Source organism: Mus musculus, chromosome 8 (assembly GCF_000001635.26).
Source record: "Mus musculus strain C57BL/6J chromosome 8, GRCm38.p6 C57BL/6J".
NCBI lineage: Eukaryota > Metazoa > Chordata > Mammalia > Rodentia > Muridae > Mus > Mus musculus.
Window position 1 is genome coordinate 23,653,464 of NC_000074.6, and position 20,218 is coordinate 23,673,681.

General features: G+C 46.1%; 1 protein-coding gene across 7 annotated transcripts in view; it reads left to right on the top strand.

Moving 5' to 3' along the window:
- Zmat4 (zinc finger, matrin type 4) overlaps positions 1-20,218 on the top strand; it is a 415,792-nt gene that overhangs the window by 6,138 nt on the left and 389,436 nt on the right. For 3 of the 7 annotated variants that reach the window (XM_006509140.4, XM_030243610.1, XM_011242142.3), the window contains exon 1: positions 16,026-16,338. The exons of 1 other annotated variant lie outside the window; for it this stretch is intronic. The gene's annotated coding sequence lies outside the window, so the exon portion shown is untranslated. Of the gene's footprint in view, positions 1-16,025; positions 17,419-20,218 lie in introns of those variants that run through there. 3 more of the 7 variants (NM_001277239.1, NM_177086.4, XM_006509141.3) reach the window with 2 other exon arrangements.

Here is a 20,218-nt window from a genome sequence, read left to right on the forward strand (position 1 = left end):
ACACTGTAGCTGTCTTCAGACACTCCAGAAGAGGGAGTCAGATCTCCTTACGGATGGTTGTGAGCCACCATGTGGTTGCTGGGACTTGAACTCCGGACCTTCAGAAGAGCAATCGGGTGCTCTTACCCACTGAGCCATCTCACCAGCCCCAGGAAGTCTTTTCCTATGGCAATGAAGCCAAAGCTATTCTCTCTTTCTCTTCTATCGGATTCAATGTATCTGGTTTTGTATATGAGGGTATTTCTTCTTTCTAGCTTCTTACTTTGAATAATTGTGCTTCTGTCTCTACTTGATTGAACTTATAATTTATTAATTTCAGCATTTGCGTTTGATAAAGAATCATTTAATTTGTGAGCTAACTGTTCTGTTTTTAGTTTTCCAGTTTATTACTTCTGATTTTAATTCAATTAAATGTTGTTTCAGTTTACTTTAGGTACATATTATTTACTCCCAATGTATTTGTAATATGTGTGCGATTGATTTATTTGCATTGTTTTATTATTACTAAAATAACATTCTTTATATTAGTGCATCCTTAAGAAATCATTTTCAAAGAACTGACTGCGTTGAATCTCACAGTTTCTATTAGGTGATGTAATGTCATCTTCATTGTCTGCTCAACTGGATTTAGTATTGCTGAGGAGAATCCCATTGGGCCTGTTTCTAAGGGCATTTCAAGGCAGCCTTAATGGAGGAAGGAAGCTTGTGAGTGGTACCAGCTCTTAGGCTGGGGTCCAGAGTGAATGAAAAGAGGAACAAAGATAGGGCTGCTGAGCATCAACCATCTTGCTGCTTTCTGACTTGATGTGAGATGCCCAGTTACTCCATGCATCCCTTGCCACCAGCTGCTCCATGCTCTCCTAGCCATGCCTTCACTTTTTGACTCAAAATCTGAGCTCAAACAAAACCTTACATTACTCCTTATTATGTATTTGGCCACATCAGTAAGAAAAAGAAAAGGAAAACAATAGAAGTCATGTTTGTCTTTCACAGCTATTGATGCCAATCCAATATGTTCCTGGTATTGCCAATACACATGGTCTTGCCATTGTGTGTCCAGTCATATGCTAATGAGATCAGAGGCCTTAGCTCATGCGGTGATCTTCCTACCTATATCTGCCATGGACACTGATGGATGCCTTACAGTTGTGGATATTGTGATTCAAAGAAGTTAGGTGTTTGCTCTGGAAACAAAGGGATGGTGGAGTTAGGAGTTGACACCAGAGCACTGACCCCTCACTGAGCTCTTTGCTGATTGAGAAATCAAGCACCATAGAGAGGCTTGGTGATGTAAGCCTTTAATCAGAGGTAGAAGAAGGCAGAGCTCTGTGAAATCAAAGCCAGCCTGGTTTACAAAACAAGCTCCACACTAGCCAGGGCTACACAGTAAGACCTTGCCTAAAAAAACAGACAAAACAGAAACCACCTAAACAACGATGACGACAACAACAACATATGATACATTGTCCATTGGTCACATCTTTCTTCCAGCCTGGTTATGAATGTGACAATTATGTCCAACTGACAATATAAACACTCTATAAGTGTCTACTAAGCCCCTTCTTCTACCAGGGTTCTATTTCCTCATAGTTTTCCCAATGGAAGAAACACTCATCAAGCAGGTCTGTTTATGTGGCTGGAGGATGTGTGGTAAGTTTATGACAGAGCACTTTGGGAATCAGGAGGAGGACATTTGAGAAACGTGGGTCTCCCTTGTCCCCAGGGTCACTGACCACTGGGCCCAGGAGGATGAAGGGAACAGGGTCAACAGACAGGGTTTCAGATAGCCAGTAAGCACAAAAGGAAATGATATTCTGGGACCAGCTTTGAGGAGACAGATCAAGTTTAATTGGGGTGAGTCAGGGTTATATAATTTCAGGGAAGGAGGTAGGAATATCTAGGGTGGGCAGAGGTCACTGGCTGAAGGCTAAGGTACTGCGATGTCTCGTCAGCACGGGGAGGCACCCCGGGGATCTCAGGTGCTTGCTGACTGGGAGAAAGGAGGCTGAACCTGTCATCTAACCAATACTACATGACATTCCACGGGTAGAGAGTATGGGGCTTTTGAGCTCTCCAGAGAAGGTCAGAGAAGGAGAAGCCCTGTTGGTAAAGGGTACCCCCAATTTTGCACTGAGCTCAGAAGGCTATTTGGACAAACGTAGACTTCGACCTTAATTAGCAGGGTTGCTCCACATAGAAACACACAGAGATGGAAGGTTGGGGGGTTACTTCAAGGATCCAAGATGCAGAGGAGGCTGTGAAAGGCAGACAGCTCGGAGGCAGGGGCGGGGAACACGTACTTGCAGCTCCTCATTTGCTGTGCTGTGCAGATTATTGGGGTCTGTTTGTTATGATTTATGCTAATGTTCTAATATGCAAAATTTGTCAACTTGAGGCAACAGCATGGAGCTGAAGGAGAGGCAAAATGGAAAGAAAAGAAGGGAAGGCTGTTTGCAGAAGCTAGGAGTAATTAGGTCGAAAGGAAGAGATGCTAGGTTGTCATCCCACCTATTCTAATCATTTCTTCATCTGTAGGGAGAATTAGCTTCGAGCTATTCAAATAGCATTAAGACTCCAACAATAGTCTGCCATTTGATAATGGTGCTGAGGTGATTAAGGGTTAGATAATGTCATGATGATAAGAGTCTTCTAGATTCTAAAGGAGGAGAGTACCTTGAGGAAAAGACAGCAAGAGTTTGCTATCCACCATGTGAGATCACAGAAAGAAGACAGGCTAAGTGCAGAGATCTCTACAGAACCTGACTGGGCAGACATAGACTCAGAACTTCCCATCTCAAGAACTGTTAGAAGATAAATTTACTCTGTGTAACCCACCTGGCAGCTGTTCCATCTGACTCATGCAAGCACGTTTATTTTAGAAGATTTTCCCCCAGACCACAACAAGTCAGCAATCCCTCATTCCTAGCACCAGTGATCTTGGTAGCTGAAGGGGCGCCAGTGAGGTGAAAGAGACACCCAACTCACGTCAATTCACTAACACACACCCTGTTATAACTTTAATTTTTTTCAAATCCTATTTTTAATGATGGTTCTTAAATGCTTTAACCTCCCTTGTAGCCCACCAGAGGTGATGGAAAAGAAAGGATACAGGGGAAGTGAACCTGTTTAGAAATGGTCTTTGAAGCAACTACCATTTTGTTGTCTGGAAACTGGCAGTTCAGCTCAGATTAGCAGGCAGTGGCAGCCTGATCTATTTGCAAACACTTCCTGGATACACCAGCAGTCTAGTGCAGTTGAGTCCAGTTAGTAGCAGTGGTGAAATGACCTATCAGAGACAGCCAGGCTTCAGCCTCCACTTCAGTCAGCAGAAGGACCAACAGGTACACCACACACATGCACATATGTACATATGTGTGCATACACAACAGAGAGAGAGAGAGACAGAGACAAAGAGAGAGAGAGAGAGAGAGAGAGAGAGAGAGAGAGAGAGAGAGAGAGAGAGAGAGAGGTGGGAATGAGGAAGAGAGAGATGTTAGGGATAAATCCCTAATCTTTTTGGTGTTAAGAAAGAAAATCCTTCTTTAAAGACTCCATCCCAGAAAGAAAAGTTTTTGCTAAACAGACCAAGGTTTAAACACAGCGTCATCCACCCATCTGTCCATCCATCTGTCCATGCTTCTTTCCCTCAACAAATAGTACTAGGGCCTTAGTACATGTTCTGGGCCCAGAGCTTCAGCCAGGTCTCAACTCACATCTTCCTTACCACGTAAACAGTGATGCTTCTACCGATACCCTTCATTTTAGAATTTTGTTCAGGGCAGCTCCTTTACTAAAATTTTGATTATGATCCACCCTGTCTGAGATCCTTCAGTGTTAAGGTGAGAACCCAGCATTGTTTTCTAAGCCTAGTTTCTAGGAGGCTGTAACATGGCCCTCCCTACAATCCCAGGAAATAATCTAACCATCATGAGTAATTTCACGGTGGGGAATCTCAGCTGGGATTTCTGTGCAACTGATTCTAAGATTTACTCTAACATCCCTGTGTGGATCTAAAACAGTTGACTGTACTCCTCAAAGGGCAGGAAGGCCAGATTTCTTTCCACAAAGGCTCCTCTTCTTGGAGCGTAAGGGAACAACCATAAACCCTGCACTGGTTCACGGACGCTCTCCATTCACTAGAGACCGACTGCGTGAAGGTCATTGGCAGCAGTGGCATTGCTGTGACCCAGTTCTTCTCAGTCTTATGGGCTGTGGGAACTGTCTTAGGGAGCTTGTGTCATTTCACAGATTTCTCTGAATGCCTAAGACCGCCTTAGCTTCTAGAAGGCAGAGCTGTGTTCTCGCTTGGCGCCATCACTCAGGGGGTTTTGTGAATGCTCTTAGGAAGCTTTGAGCTGAAATCTTGGCAGGCACCCTTCCTTCCTTTCCCCCTTGCACCCCCTTCTTGATCCCTCAGCCCCCTCAGACATCCATGCTGCATGATTACAAACAGGCCCGATGCTAATGAATTTCAGCACTGTGGAGTCATTTGCCCAGGTTACCTGAGAAGAATATCCCAAGCCAACTCCTGAGGAAAATCAATAAAATGCTCAATAAAACCATTATGCTGTGCCTTTATGTCACTCGGCCCTCATAAACACCTTTTAGCTTCAATCTTTAAAAGCCCAACTAAGCCCCCCACGCGCCCCCGCCCCCCAGCAAGGAAGTGGGATTTTATTTCCTCCTGTTAGACCTTCATGATTTCCTTCCTGTCAGTAGCTTCCTAATTAGCATAGACTGACTTGTAAGCAAAAGAAGAGGCTTTGAGGAACGTTGGTCATGAATGCCTGTTATTAAAAATTGAATAGGGCAGAGGGAACCATAAAGAAGAAAAGAGGGGGAGAGATGGATGCGAAGGGAAGGAAAGAGAGCCAGGAGAAACAAGATTTAGAGGGAAGAGATGCAGAAGCCAGGCCTACAGGAAGACCGTCTTCCTATCCATTCATCTCAATAAAGACCTGTTTCCCACAATTCCTATAGAAGCCTTATCATAGCTACAAGAGAGTACTAGACCTTCCATCCTGTTCTCTGTGGGAGCTAGTGGCTTCCGGTCAGTCTTTGTTTCTCACAGGTATGGAGTGACCTGGTTGATAGCAAACTCTCTTTTCTCTGATGAACTTAAAGTGCCATCAAATGAAGATGTAACTCGTTGATAAAGTTTCTAACAGAAGCCCCTTACTGGGGAGCAGAAAGCCTCACTGGTGGGGAGGATGGCCAAGGAGCAAGCATCTAATGGGAATTCCGTTAGCTCCCTATGGGAGATCAGAGCCCTTGGCTATCGTGCAGCACCGGAAGCTCAGAATTCCGACTCTACTGGGGAAGATCAAGAGAAACTAGAGTCCTGGGGACTACATGGATCCCACACTTGTCTTCTGAGGGTGAGCCCAGAGAAGCAGCCTAAGGAACTATGTACTTAAGCAGAGCTAAGTTTGGAGGGGGCAAGCATTTTTCTTAAGAGTAAAGTAAATGCAATATTTAAATAACCATAGTCCATGGTTCTTGTGTTTGGCTCTGTTTTCAGTTCCCTTCCTGTTCGTGATGGTAAGTGCTCCGATGAGAGGAACTTAAGTGAGTCGGGAGGGAGGGCTTATCTTGGCTACGATTTGAGGGTGCAGTCCACTATGGTGGGGAGGAAAGCGGAGGTGGAGGAAGCTGAAGCTTCGGGTCATAGTGCATCTGCCACCAGGAAGCAGAGGGGGTGACAGCTTGCACGCCAGGTGGTCAGTTTCTGTCCTTTGTTTTGTACAACCCAGGATCTCCCGCCCAGAGAATGGTCCCACTTACAATGAAGTCTTCTCAGATCAATTAATATAATCAAGATAATCCCTCCCAGATGTTCCCAGAGCTTAACCTTAATCTAGATAATCTCTTCCAGGTGTACCTAGAGAGCCATCTCTCTTGTAATTCTAGATCCTATCCCATTGACAAGGGATGGGAGCCATCATAAGCTCAGATCTATTTAAAAGAGCATTTGTATTTTTTTATCCTTTGGAATAAGTAGAGGATGAGGGAGGACCAGAGAAGGTGATGGGGATGCATGTGTGACGAATCACAGCGCTGTGCAGTCATGACAGTGCCATGAAGAAGACTAGTGTGCTTGCCAAAGAGGAAAAAGGAAGAGATTACCGAGGTCTCTGCCCTCCCCAAAAGGAACACTGTCTGTTGCACAGAAGCCTAAGACTATTATTCTAGATCTGACCTCTCTAGATACTGGATGCTATATCAAGAGAAGGTACTTAACCCTGATTTAATTTCCTTAATAACTTCTGTATACCACTATGCTATCAACTGCTATACTATACTTTCCCCTTTCTTAAAAAAGAAAGGGAAAGTGAAGGAGGGGGAGGAGGAGGAAGAGGAAAAGGAAGAAGATAAAGAAGAGGAGGAAGAGAAGGAGGGGGAGGAGGAGGAGGAGGAAGAGGAGGAGGAGGAGGCAGAAACACAGGAAGGGAGCACACACAGTTCACTACCAATGTGAAAACACATTTATCTAAGTCTTGAAAACACAGAAACTATAGAGGATTCTTCAAGCGCACTGCTTTGATATGTCTATCCACCGACTTTTATTTGTAACAGGGACCTTTCCAAGGAATATCCAGGTGGCCCCTTCTTAATTTATCTTCCTCTTCAAAGGGGCTGGCCAGATGTCTCAACAGGTAAAGCACTTGCCATGCAAGCCGGATGACCTGAGTTCAACCACAAGAACCCACATGACGTGGAAGGAGAGAAGCCACTCTGTAAAGGTCTGAGCTCACACATAGACCACAGCTCAAATGTACTCACGCATCACACACACACACACACACACACACACACACACACACACACAGAGAGAGAGAGAGAGAGAGAGAGAGAGAGAGAGAGAGAGAGAGAGAGAAAATAAATGAAAACATCATCATTTTTCCCATGTCCTGGGAAGTTGACGTGTGGATGAACTAAGTGGCAGAGATGGGTAAGTCATTCCCTCCTGAGCATCTTCAACATGATGACTGGGTGTGTTCTCCCTTGAGCTACTGGAGTCCAGTGCTCTCAACCACCCATGAAGTAGAGCTGTCCATGTTATCATGGGTTTCTCTTCAGGGGATTCCTAAGTGTGTTTTTTAGCAGTGTGGGGATCGTTGAACCATTCATGATATGTAACTGGTGTAAGTTGAAACTACACAAGGGAACGGGGATGGCCAGGCACAAAGGTGTGGAGAGAGGTGTCCTGAGCCTGAAAGGCTGCTGGCAGTTTGACTGGGAGAAGCAGGGTGGGGCTAGGAACTGGGAAGTTGGGAAGTCATCAGGTCAGATAGGAAATGTGCCCCAGAGGGGTGTGCCAGAGCTGGCACAGAAAATCATGGAGCGAATGAAGGTTGGTAGGCTGTTCAGCGATCTCTACAAACAAGAGTGAAGCCAACTGGGGCCCTGAGATTCTTAAACCTCATGTTCCACAAAAATGGATCTTCTTGGAAAGTCAGGATGGTTAAAATATTTGGGCAAGTTGTTCCTTAAATTATATATTAAGACAAGCATTGGTATATTTTAGAAGAGAATATAAACTTCATATATCTCAGTTAATAAAATAAGCATATTTAAAGAAATACTAGCTACAGCATATCTCCATGCCTTCAGGTCCTTTCCTCTGGGATGGAAGAACACTGATGGAGCAATTTGCCTTCTTTTCTAGGAAACTGGTTGTGAAGCCTCGTTGTCCCAAGGTGTGGTCTTTGGTGTCTTGTTTGCACCTCTTGGCATCTCCAGGTCCTGCTACAGGAGCTGATCTGAGTGGGATAGTAGAGGCAGAAAATGAAGGCTCTCATTTCTACTGGTCCAGGCTGAGGCATGACTGGTGCTGAGACTGGGTTTAGTATGCAGTGGTCTGGTGTATATGCAAGCCCTCAGCAGGAGAAATGGCTGTCATCTCCTGGCAACAACCATATGCTTACCCCTATGTTAGGAGTGAATAGATGATGTGTGGGCAGTATTGATAAGATGCTCAATGCATTCTTCCAAGAAGCATCTCCCTTAAGCCTGGGTGCCGGCAGACAGGAGTTCCAATAGCTATATTCCTTCATCCCAGAGGGCACTTTACACTGTGTTCTGCCAGCCTTACAGAAGCCAAGCCAACCTTCATAATACCATCTTTCAATTCCTGCCCATTGGTACATTGCTGGGCAATATTTCGCAACAGTGTTCAGGTGCACATTTCTTATAAAATTTTAACTAAAGCAAAACAATTTAAATGGGCAGTAAGTACAGCCTTTCAAACCCCTGTCTGTCTGTCTGTCTTCCTCCCTTTACAACACTGACTCAAATAAATACAATCACGATGTGAACGAACAGAACTACCTGCTAGCTCGCTCGCCCTGATCATTGTTTTAAATAATAAAGCACTCTTGTCTCGAAACTTCATGAAGACATGAAATTTCTGCTTAAGACGAACTTTCTGCAGGCTCATTAAAATTCATGAAATCGTTAAGAACGGTGCCCAGTGATCTGCCTGCTCCTGGCAGCGGTGGTCTCTTCCTGGACTTTGTAGAAATGTCACTGGCTCCACAGGTTTGATGGAGGTGAGAGTAGGGGTAGGGTCAGGGAGGTGGAGAAGGGGAGATTTCGTTCGCCATTAGCCAACAAGGAATGCTGTGTGTTTCTCATTTAAGAAGAGGTGTTTGGAGAGGTCTTGGAGAGGGGAAAAATAATTCTTCCTGTCATCCAGTACTAAACAAGATCCTAAAAATGGAAAGAAATCCCTGTACTGGCCTAGCACACATTCACTGAGACCGTATTGGACGGCTCGCATCAATTAGCAAAGACCTGGTGCTGGAAGTCTTTTTCTCGTGTTTTCACACATCTTGTTCTTTCTTGGCATTGCCCAGATTTATTCTCCTCTCCTCCCATTTAGGAACAGAATTTGGCATAAATAAATGATAACTGAGAAAATGGTATAAACAGAAGGGTGAATGGAACTCCTCCCCCGTCGCTTGGAGGTCAGGGGGATTTCCTGTAGCACGTGGTTACCCACAGGAAAGCCGTGGTTCTGCTGGCACAATTTCATTTGTCTTCTAATAAAGAAACCCATATCCCTCCCTTAATTACTCAATTCAAATGCAGTAGGCACCTGCCAATCCAAAGCCTTCCAGACCACTAATGCTCTGAAACCTGTTAAATTAAAGATGGCTGAGTTGCCTTTGATGCCCACAAAATGGGTTTCTGTGCACTCCACGCCCTGACATATTTAAGTTGTACGGGACTAATAGTTAATACAATGCAGATACCTGTGGACCTGCATATCTAATGTGCATTCTCCAGCTACCAAAACTAAGCAGTTGGTCTACGGGACACAGAGCGACCATCCTGCTCTCAAAGAGCCTGTTCTGTGGCCAGTGGTTTTAAAAGTTACTGACATCAACTATTTGCGCTCTCTCTCTCTCTCTCTCTCTCTCTCTCTCTCTCCCTGCTCCCTTCCCCCCCTCTGTGTATGTGTGTGTGGTATTTTAGATAATGAATTTTAGAAAGTCACTTGTAATGTTTTGCCTTTCCGTTGGGGACAATTGAACTTTTGGTAGGTGCTCAAGAGAATTCTGGTTAAAAGTTATTATTAATATTTGGGTTTTGCTGAAGGAGCTCCTATCGCTCAGGTTGGTCTTGAACTTGTGACCCTCCTCTCTCTACTTTCTGAGAACCAGGGTTTCAAGTTTGTGCCACCACATCCACTTCTCTCCCAAGCCTGTCTCTCTTTTCTCTCTTTCCTCTCTTCCTCCCTCCCTCCCTCCCTCCCTCCCTCCCTCCCTCCCTCCCTCCCTCCCTTCCTTCCTCCTTTCCTTCCTTCCTTCCTTCCTTCCTTCCTTCCTTCCTTCCTTCCTCTCTTCCTTCTCTCTCTCTCTCTCTCTCTCTCTCTCTCTCTCTCTCTCTTCTCTCTCTCTCTCTCTTTCCTTTCTCCTTCCTACAGGATCTCATGTAGCCCAGCCTAGCCTTTAATAAGCCGTGTAGCCAAGGGTGACCTTTACCTTCTTGAATAAATAGACATCTATTTAATTTCTTAAACTACAACACACACACACACACACAGGGCATAGCACCATTTGTAGAGGTCAGAGGACAATTTGTGGGAGTTTGTTTTTTTCTTTTTATCACGTGGGCCCCAGAAATCAAATTCAGATTGACAGGGTTGGAGGCCAGTGTTTTTAATCACTGAGCCATCTGGTTGGGCCATGACCTTGACCTTCTGATCTTCCTGTTTCTGCTTTTGGAATCCTGGGATTACAGCTGTGAGCTGGGGTTCAAATCTAGGCTTCCGTGAACACTAAGCAATCATCCCACTGAGTGAGTGCTCCTCCTCCTAAATCTCATAGAGATTATCATGATTTCAATCTCACTTGTTTCCTTGTGTCCTTGTTTCTCTCCCTCCCCCCTCCCCCTCTCCCTCCCTCTCCCTTTCCCCCTCCCTCTCTCTATCCTCCCGCCCCCACGTATTAGTGGAGGAAGATAAGAAACTTCTCCCAAAAGCTGTAGTTTTGAAATCATAGAAGTGCTATTTGTGGTTTTACGCTATAACCATACATGCCAGGCTAGGCCAGTGTTGCTTTTGGAGGAGTTCCATCGTATCAGCATCCCTTTGTACAACGCTCACCTGCACAAATGACCAAGATGAAAGCAGTTTGCTATGCCCTTTGCCCCACGTTTTGATTTCTAATACTTGATGTCTCTCTTGCTAGCCCTGCCCATTTTGGGAAAGTTACTATGAAAATGGCTAACATGTCTGAGATGATGCCATGCAAACACCCCACACCTTCCACATCCTTTCTCTCCTTCCAGTACCTGAGGGAGAAGGAAGGCACTCGAAGCATGATTGAACGTCAGGGAAAATTATGAGACTGGGAGGAGTCTGGTTGAAGTCTCCCTCCAGCGGAGAGGCAAGGGTCCCAGCACAATCCTATGCGAAGAGTGGCAGACTAGTATTCCACTGATATATGGATATTTTGTGTTAAAATAGCAATGAATCAGGATCAAGATCAGATGTGTATGATCTTGATAAATGACCTCATTCCTCTTCTTTGCAGCCATCGTTTGGAAATCTGAAACAAGACTATTAACTTGGTTTATAGCAAAGACATCCTACCTTCTTGAATTTCTGTGACCCAGACTTCTACCTTACCAAATGTAATCTTCCAAATGCCCCACCCTGACCCCAGGAACGCTTGGTGGTCTCATTTAGCTTCCTTCTGGTTGGCTTCAGCTGTCAACGTGACATAGCACACATCTGAGGAGATTTTGGCTGAGGGATTGCCTCCATCAGATTGACCTGTGGGCACATATGTGGGGCATTTTCTTGATTGCTAATTGATGTAAGAGAGCCCAGCCTACTGTGGGGAGTACCACTCCTGAACAAGTTGGTGTTGGGATGTAAGAGGGCCCTGCCCACTGTGCAGAGTACCTTTCCTGAACAAGCTGGTGCTGGGTTGTTTAAAAACTGGGAATGAGGATAAACCAGAAGAAGTGAGCCAATGCGCAGTTTACCTTCGTGGTCTCAACGCTCTGTTCCTATTTAGCTTCTGGTCTGACTTCCCTGGATGACGGGTTGAAACCCATATGCTGGAAGAAGGCCTTCTCTCTACAAGTTGCTTTTGGTCATGGTGTTTATGAAAACAGTGTACAGTGAGCCAGGGCAAAAACTGGAATCGGAAGCGGCATGTTGTTGTGGCTGACCTGACTGTGTTGTCCTGAGGGAGGACTGTTGAAGTGTTTGGAACTTTGGGCTGGAAAAGCTTTTGAGTGCTCGGAGCTTAATGGGTTGTTATGTGAGAGCGTGGATGATAAGAATGTTGAGAGAAATGCAAATAGTGGACTCTGTGCTTATGATACTTCAGGGAGAAGCCAAGACCATTATGTCTGTTTTTGTGGTATTTTAAACTAAGAGTCTGTGGCTTAGCTTGAAGAATCAGCTGTGACTAACGAGAAACCAAAGTCATCGAACTGGGATCTTCTGGGAAATATTTCCTCAGGGTCAGCACACAGAAGCTGTGGTCCAAGGCAGTCAAAGCTACTTTCAAGCTGGCAGCCAAACTTTGAAGTGTAAAAGAGTCTCCCATGTCGAGCTGTATTGGTGGCATGGAGTCTTCGCGATTGAAGGTTGTCATAGAGATCCTTGCCACTGTGGGAGGCCAGCAGGGGCCACTGCTGAAGGTGCGGCCTTGGAGCAGTGGAGACCCCGGAATTGAAGGGATCTTTGTTAGAAGCTGAAGCTTGACACCGAGAGGCAGGGGTGGAGTGTCATCAGAGAGGCAGGCGCAGAGTCCACTGGTGAAAGTGAGCTGGGCTGCAGGGGAGAGTCCAGGGTATTGGAGATAATAGAACCATAGGGCACCCACCAAGGATAGTGGCTGCTGTGGGATGAAGCCAGCCTGTGTTTAACAAGAAAAGCTGTGCGTGCTGCAGGTTGCGAAGCCAGAGCAGTGGAGTCACCTAGATCTCGAATGAGTGCCAGATGTTGGACACCGAACTTTTTAAGCTGTTCAATTTGTCAATTTGGGGTTCTCTTCAATGTTATTGTAATTGTGTCTTGGCTCTTCCCTCTAGGAATAAGACAATATGTAACTTGTTTTTTTTCCTTTTTTCTCTTTCTTTCTTTCTTTCTTTCTTTCTTTCTTTCTTTCTTTCCTTCCTTCCTTCCTTCCTTCCTTCCTTCCTTCCTTCCTTTCTTTCTTTCTAAAATCTTATAGGAACCCACAGAAAAGAAACTTAGAAATTTTAAAGTGTTATTAATTTAAAGACCGTGGAATGTTTAAGGCTTATTTGGGGGGACAAAAACCGAAAGGTGAGGACTTAAAGGGACATGTTGGTATCAAGCTGACAGTGTGTGGATTGTCCTAGTTAGCTTTAGCTCTCAGACCAGGATTATTTACAGGAATCTCAGTTGGGGAGTTGGCTAGATAAGGCTGGTCTTTTGGCATGTGTGTGGGCATTTTCTTAGTTGCTAATTCGTGTAGGAGGCCCTGCCCTCTGTGTGCTGTATCATCCTTGGTAGTCCTGTGTTGTATTGGCAGCAGGCTAATCTTGAGTCAGAGAGAGTGATCCAGTAGGCCGCATACCTCCATGTTCTCAGCTTCAGTCCTGTTTCCTTGATCTCCTGACTTGATGTCCATTAGTTGTGGGCTACCCCAGTAATATAAGTCTTTCTTTCCTAAGTTGCTTTTTTGGCCATGATGTATATCACAGGAGCAGAAAGCAAAAATAGAACAGGTTCTCTGAAGATAAAAGTTTCAAGACCGAACCAAAATCCTATATGGGACTATTGTAAACACAAGGAAGCAAGACTCTCTAAGAGAAGCCCACACCCATCCCTTCAGCTGCATCTCCCTTTCTTCCTAAATTTCTCCTTCTTTTTCACTTTCTTTTTTAAATCTATAGGAACACATCTTTTAATAAGCCACCACCCTGCTTTATCCTGGTTGTTTCTGAACTCCTTCTGTGAGTCGAAGCCAAGGATCTGATTTTAACTGAAATAAGGGGACTTCTCATGCTTTTGTATGGGACAGGATGGAGCTATATCTCTGTCTCTGTTGCCAGTGTCGATACCGAATGAAGGAGAAGCTAGAGGGGCCCAGGCCTGGCATCATCTCACAAGCTGTGAAAGTTCACAGTCTTCATTCCGACTTTTCAGCTCTAGGACTCTGAAGTGGCCTCTCCCCTCTCAGCCTATTAAGGGCGAGGGTTCTGTGAGGCTCAGCACTGCACACTTACGTGTTGCACTGGATTCTAGTAGTCAGCTCCTCACTGGGTATCTCTGTCTGTGAGTTTCAGTTGTAAACACATACAAGATGCTGCTAATGGAGGCCAAGGCCTGGACTGGATATTTCTAGATTCTTGGTCTCTTCTTATTGAAAGGACTGAAAATGAAGCCATGCAGATTTGCAGAAGCAAGTGAGATAATTTTATGTGGAGATAAACACTGCAGATTAAAGATACATGCATTGGCAAGGTTGACAGTAGACCATGGAAAGGGAAAATTCTCAAGAGCTTTAAGCTGGAGCCTGAGGTCTGCTCCTTTGGGGTGGAAGGAAAGAGGGTTGATGACTAAAGGATGTAGTTAAAGTCTTTCTCTGCTTAGATTGATGGGTAGGCTGCACAGCCTTTTCTCTATTTTGTTTGTCTCTTTGCATATGCATGTGATTTTAATCATATGCATAAACATAAAGATGGTAAATAGGGGATTCTCTCTAACACAGCTAGTTCAGGCTGGATTGGCCCTTCTATTCTTCACACTCAGATTTGTTGGGAATACACTTGATTAGAAACTGTCTATTCATGATTGTTACCAGGAGTGGGGAAACTCATACTATCATTACATGGCCTGGTGTGGATGAAGGGCTCAGGGGATTCTGAGGTTGCTAGGTGCATTGTCCGGAGAGGACTGTGTGTGCAAAGAGTGTGCCAATCACACCCTTACACATCGCTACAAGAAGGGAGGTATACTAGACCATTTCCTTAGCCTGCTTTAATAGCATCTCTATCCTCCCAGAGTTCAGTATTTAGGGCACCAGCATGCATGTGTGAGCTAGATGTCACACCACCAGGTGGAAGACACTATTCAGCTTGCTGCCCAGGCTGAGGAGGACAGCAGGATGGCAGCTGATCAGAGCCCAGAACATGTCGGGACAGGGCAGAACTGGATGCGTCCTTTCCAAAGAGGTAGAATCCCAGCTTGAGAAGCCCAAAGGGCTGGCTCTTATACCTGGAACTTGACTTTTTTTCTTTTCCTTTGAATTAATTTAATAAACAGTTCCCAGAAGCAAATCAAGAGCCTAGCACACAGCATGCAGGTACATGCTCTGCCCATGAGCTGCTCAGAGCCTTGCACACAGCGGGCAGGTATTGCTAAGCTCTGCCCATGAGCTGCCCTCTGCCTTGAAACTAGATTTTCTAAGACTTTTCTTTCAGAGGTTCTCCTTAATCATTTTTCATAACAGAGTCTATATCACATCTTTCTACACGGTGAACAGACGTGAAAGTGGAAAAGAGTAAAACCCTTCTTACTTCTGAGAGTGAAGCTGAACATTTACCAGATGTAGGAGGAAGGTCGGCTCTTTCTTCTTCTTCTTCTTCTTCTTCTTCTTCTTCTTCTTCTTCTTCTTCTTCTTCTTCTTCTTCTTCTTCTTCTTCTTCTTCTTCTTCTTCTTCTTCTCCTTCTCCTCCTCCTCCTCCTCCTCCTCCTCCTCCTCCTCCTCCTCCATCCTCCTCCTCCCTCCTCCTTCTTCCTTCTCTTCCTCCTTCTCTTCCTTCTCCTCCTTCCCTTTTGGCTGATAATTTGTGAGACTGCAATTAACAGAAGGAAGTAGGATAGAATAATGAAACAAACAAACAAACAAACACCAGGCTCATGGCAGGTGCTTAGATCCAACGTGCCTGCTCATTTGGGCCTCCCCTGGTGACCCCTGGTGAGACATCCCAGACTTTTGTGGACTTTGGAAACAGCTCCTTCCAGACCTCAGGTAGAGTTCCAAGGGAACTTGGGACCTCGGGTTGGGGCAGTTTGTCGACCTTTAGGGAAAAGGATTAGGCACACGAACAAGACAAAGCATATAATATGCCCCCTGAACAATTTGAAATGACCTTCAGATGACCTCCAAGGTGTAAAAGCATCGTTCTGTTTTTTCAGCCCTGAACCTTGTTCTGCTTTCTGGAGCCTTCTGACACTAACAGAAACCCCCCATTATGATTCCCACAAGCCTCAGGAATATTTATCAACAAGGGGGAGAAATGAGGAAATAAGGCCAGATAATTGTTGCAATGGGCTTTGTTTTGTGGAAGTTAAAATGCTGGACTAAGAACCTCAGTTCATATTCTCTCTCTCTCTCTCTCTCTCTCTCTCTCTCTCTCTCTCTCTCTCTCTCTCTTCCTCTCTCTCTTTCTCCTCGCACCTCCCACCCCGGTCTCTTTCTCGCCCACCCCCACCTTTTTCGACTGTCCTCCCCTCCCTTCTCTGGACTCCCAGTTCTGCCCCCCCTCCCCCCTCGACACCTGGCGGGAGGAGAACCTTACAGGTTGTCAATGAAACATGGAATTATTTCCTTTGATGGCTTAGATAATAGTAGAAGCCAAAGCAATGAGTGAGGTCGGCCGAGACCAATGCAGTCCTGCCCGGGACTGGAGAGCCAATCACAAGAGCAGGAGGCGGGGCGTCGGCGCCAGCAGATAATTGCTAAGTGCATCGCTAGCACAGTTGGTCCGAGCTGCTGAAAGGTCTGGTCGCAGAGACAGGAACGCAGCATCCTCAGCGTGCTCCATCCCGGCAGTGTCTTCCTGCGCTCCGCCGGGCGGCGAGCCTCCGGACGACAGCCCCTCTGCTTCTCGGAGAAGGTACCTTTATCTGTGTCCCGGGAGAGGGGGCTGCTTCCGCTCTGTTTTCGCTCGGGCTTGCAGTTAGCACAGGTGGAGGATTGCAGAGAGAAGAGAAAAGTTTAAGGGGAGGAAAGGTGGCCAAGGCGGAGACCCACTGTCTTTTGTTGGGAGGAAAACAAACCTACAATTTGGGAAAACTTCTGCACCGCCAAGAGCAAGGCTTGTTTACTACTCTTAATTAGCTGCGCTCAGGTTCATGGAAATGGGTCTGATTTGGGGCTAGAGGACCTGCAGGGTTATGTGTAGACTTAGGTTTGCTGGGTGATGAGGCTGGACCCCGGATTGGCCGCTTCCTGGGCCAGAATGATGCTGTGACCATATCCATGAGCTGGCTCCAGAAGCAAGCTTGGTTTGATTGGATTTTCTGCCATCGGGTCTGCCCTATCCGCTATACCTTGACCTGCCTTGCTCAAACTACTGTGACCTTCAATTCCTGTCCGTCCTCAAACTTTTCTCAGCTTCTCCTGGGCTACTTTTGCCCTCTCCATCTCCATCGGTCTTCACTGGTGAAAACAGAAATGTCGTAGGGTGTAGGAGCCTGTCCTGTTTGACCCTGTGAGCATCTATCTGCGCATCACCCAACTTAGTGAAAAAGAAACCCTTGCCGTTGACAAAGAAAGTACTTCCTTGATCAGCTCCTGAACACCCTGGAACACTTTCTTGATTTGTTGTGTCCCGAAAAACATCAGGGATGGAGCTGAATTTTATCCCGGGGTGCTTTACACTCCCATCAAAGAGAGGCCCAGGTCTGAGGTCCTGGCCACTCTGAAAGAGAGGCTGGTGGGAGGGGAAGCCACTGGCTGCTAGTCAGCTTAGGTGCTCAGGTGCATCTGTTCAGGTAGATGGTGCTGCAGTCTCTGTCCACACTGCTTCTGATAGTTGATCTTCAAGTAGAAACGCTCACCGTGGCCCTTGGTTGGTTCTTTAACATTCCACATTGTTGGGACTACAAGGGACTCGCTTGCACCGAGACACACTTCCCACCCTGGAGACTGAGGTCAATCCTCTCTGTCAACTTTTGCTACAGGGCAGTGCAAGGTAAGTGGCCACTGAGAAAGTGGCTGTCCCCAGTGGGGGTGAAGGTGACGGACGTGGCCTTGGACTCCCTGCTTTAACACACAGGTAGTTCCCCGGTTTTGTGCCTGTCGACATAAGGCATGCAGTGGTGTGACATACCCGTGACATCCTCTGGAGTTTCCAGTCTCCAGGTGATATCACAAGTCCTTGGCATTTGGCGCATGCCCGGGGTTCAGGTGCATTTCCTCCGTTCGATTTCTGTCCCAGACTTAAACCGTTGTGGGAGTTCTGATAAGATTGTTCTGGAAGAGGTTCTCAGCAGTGCCTCACACACCCCTGTGACACTTATCCCCCCCCCCCCAACCCCATCCCGGCCTCTGAGGTGTGACAGCCTTTGATTCTTCTGCTCCGTGAGTCATTCCTGCTTACGAGCCCTATTTTCTTCACTACCACACACAACAGGTTCTCCTTCGCATCCTTAGAAAACTGTTTTTGGGTGGGAGCTGTGATTATGGAAGTTCTACTCCCAATGGTTGGAGAAATAGCTGTCTGTCTAGCTGTCCGTGGTTACAGTTGGTTAGGATGTACACACGTTAGTTAGAAGCAGCAAGATACGCCCCAAGCTCTGTATAGCATGGCTCCTACTATCCAAGGTCCCTGAGTGGAGCTCCAGCTCCACTTTTCTAGGCTGTTGGGGGCAGATTTAAAGGCCTTCCCTGCCCCCTACCCCCACCCCAGGGTGTAAGGCATGTGACTCCACAGAGGCCATGGGGTCAGTATCTAGAATTGAGATAGTGACCTGATTGCCGATAGCTTCACTTCCTTTTCTTAAATGCACACAGCAATAAGCTAGGTAAGTTTTTGAGTCTGAGGGGTGTCTTGGGCCAGAAACCAGGAGCAGAACTCAGGGTCCCCCTTCACTTTATGCCAATCTGTGATCTGTTGCTGCCTATCATGATAGAGAACATTAAAGCCAGGCATTTTAAAACAGCTCCCTGTGGTGACTCATGCACAGAGGGAAGGGCTGGGTGGGGGACGGAGCAGAGGGAGCTTTGAAAAGTACAAGTGGGACACACTGGAGCACTGCTTTCTCTCTCTCTCTCCTCCTCCTCATTCTTCTTCCTTGTATTTCCTCATTTGGAACAGAGATCATTAAAATAACAACTTAAGCTTAACAAAAAAAAAAAAAAAAAAAGAGTATAGGAGCTGGAGAGTAATTGACAAAACTCAAACCACTCTCATTGTAGCTTCACCTGGGTCCTCGTGGGCTCAAACCCCAGGACCCTGAACCTCTGTTCCGATCCATTTTGGAGTAGGTAATCACTGGAACGTGGCTGATTAACTCGTTGCGGAGCCAAGCGCTTGCTTGTGTGTGAAGGGCCTGACGGATGCTCAGGAAATTAAATTTGTTAGTTGTCATTTTGTCGAATTGAACACGATGGCTTCAGCTAGGAACCTGGATGGCACCATGTGTCTAGCAGTTTTCTCTCTTCTCAGCTGGCCAGCCAGGACTTCTGTCACTGAGCCACTGTGATGTGGAGGGCTCTTTCCATGCTCAGTGTGACTCCCCTGGCAAAGGAGAGACTTCCTCTACTCTGGATGTCCGTGCACCGCCCCCCCCCCCCCCCTTCACCTCAGCATCCTTCTCATAATAAACATGTCAATACGTAATCTCTTTGCCAACCTGCTTTGATCTCACCCTTTTGTGCAGATATTTTTTTTCTGTTAAAGAAAATTGTGCCCAGAAATAGGATTGAAAACATATTAAAATTTTTATCAGGGAACTGTCTCGTTTTGTTTTGTTTTGTTTTTGTTTTCAGTTTTAAAATTTAATTTTGTGGTTTCGGGGAAATCAAATAAGCACATGTATTGGGTTAGGTGTTTTGGTAAACGCTGTCTTTCTCTTTGTGGATGTTTGCATATCTCAGCTGTCCTCGGGGACAGGGTGTCTGTAGGTTTGAAGCAGCCTGGAACATCCCTGAAAGTTGTCAAGATTAAGTCACAGTGTCCCTCTGTTTATTCAGAATGGGGAAAGTGGCTGTTTGGAAATGTAGCCTCGGAAATGTATTCCCTGGGCTCAAGTGTCCTTCAGGTTTCATTTAGGACAATTATGAGTAACTGGTTCATGTGACTCTCTCTTCTACGCTCAGATCTCCACCCTTCATCCCTGCAAGGGACCTGAAGCAGGTACCTCATCCAATTTGATGGGCAGGTGTATTCCTTTCTCTCTCCTTCCTCCATTCTGCTTCTCCCCAGCCTTTCAGGACACCCTAGGAGAGATTTACTCTGACGTTCACTTCATTCCCGAAAGAGTTAACAGGAGATCCCAGGAAGGCTGGTGTCAGCCACGGGAGACCGCCCCCTTTCACCAAGTTCAGTTCTGTCTCAGGCCTCAGTGGGATTTGTGGGTCAGGTGCTGCTGATTTGTGTGAGGCAGACAGAGCAGATGCCTCTGGGTAAAGGTGATTCCACCCCTGCCCCACTGTCCTGAGGACCGCTCCTCTACACCCGTTCCACAGCCTCCGCATGGTCCAGCTAGGGACTGACCTTGGAGACATTGGCAGACAGCACAGTTTGTCTGCTACGCTCCCTATTTTTTTCTTCTCCCGTAACCCTAATCTACCAGTTGTCTGAAGGGATTTGTTTACTCCCTTACACTAAGTTAACAGTGTAACCCACAGGGGCATCTTTCTCCCATATTCATAGAATGCACCACACTGCCGTGGAACTACACTTGCGTCCGGTATTTGAGTACGTCTTAGCAGAACCTAAGACGTTTGTAGTAGTAGCTCAGGCATCTGCTAGCAGCAAGAGGAAGACA